General features: G+C 44.8%; 1 protein-coding gene across 1 annotated transcript in view; it reads right to left on the bottom strand.

Moving 5' to 3' along the window:
- Window positions 1-1122, bottom strand: part of ADRA1D (adrenoceptor alpha 1D) — a 62677-nt gene that overhangs the window by 46153 nt on the left and 15402 nt on the right. The window lies entirely within an intron of this gene.

Genomic DNA, 1122 nt, shown 5'->3' with positions numbered 1-1122 from the left:
TCTCTCTCTCTCTCTCTCTCTCTCTCTCTCTCTCTCTCTCTCTCTCCTCTCTCCTCTCTCTTCTTTCTTTCCCCCTCTTTCTCTCTATTTTATTCTCTTATTCTCTCCTTTCTCCCTCATTCTTTCTCCTTTCTCTCTCCATCTCTCTCATTCTCTCTTGCTTTCTATCTCTCATTATCTCTTTTCCCCTTTCTCACCCTCACTCTCTTTCTCTTTCTCATTCTCTCCATCTTTCTCTCTCCCCCTTTTTCTCCTTTCTCTCTCTCTCTCTCTCTCTCTCTCTCTCTCTCTCTCTCTCTCTCTCTCTCTCTCTCTCTCTCTCTCTCTCCTCTCTCTTTCTTTCCCCCCTCTCTATTTTATTCTCCTATTCTCTCATTCTTTCTCCTTTCTTTCTCCATCTCTCTCATTCTCTCTTGCTTTCTGTCTCTCATTATCTCTTTTCCCCTTTCTCACCCTCACTCTCTTTCTCATTCTCTCCATCTTTCTCTCCTCTCTCTCTCACTCTCTCTTTTTCTCTGTCTGTCTCTCTCCTTTTCCCTCCTTCCCCCTTTAAGCTGAGACGACTCACTCCCAAGAGGCTGATTATTCCCAGTTACTCACTTTGTGTGTTGTTTGGTATATCCCAATCTGTATACCTACTCTAATTTCTGATGGCTATCTACTTGGATAAATGGATTTATTCCTCATTCAGTACTTGTGATGGCCTTTTTGTAGCCAGCATTTGGCGGGAATGGAGTCAAGTCTTCAGATGTAAGCATAGTAACCCTTCCCTCTTAAGGGCTAGAACCAGGACAGTGACTTGAAGCTATGAATGAAAGCATCTCCCCCAGACGAGGGCTATCTAGAGGGTCAGAGAGATCTAATTCTGGTATAGTATCCCCTCTTCGAGGAGAAAACAGCAACCAGCCTCATTCTCCCAATCTCCTGCTATCCTCTGGGCTGGAATCAAGTTACCCCTTGGAGAGGGGTGCATGTCCAGAGACATCTATTCACACACTCCTGCAAGGTGCATTTAGACAAACCCATATAGCCATACACACAACCTACAAGAACAACACACACACACTCACTCTCACACACACACACACCCACTCTCGCACACACTTACACACACACAGACAT

The sequence above is a fragment of the Petaurus breviceps genome, unplaced genomic scaffold, assembly GCF_028583685.1.
Source record: "Petaurus breviceps papuanus isolate PSGF00001 unplaced genomic scaffold, PetGlider_PUasm1.0 139, whole genome shotgun sequence".
NCBI classification, from domain to species: Eukaryota; Metazoa; Chordata; class Mammalia; order Diprotodontia; family Petauridae; genus Petaurus; species Petaurus breviceps.
This window is presented reverse-complemented; position numbering and strand designations above follow the sequence as displayed.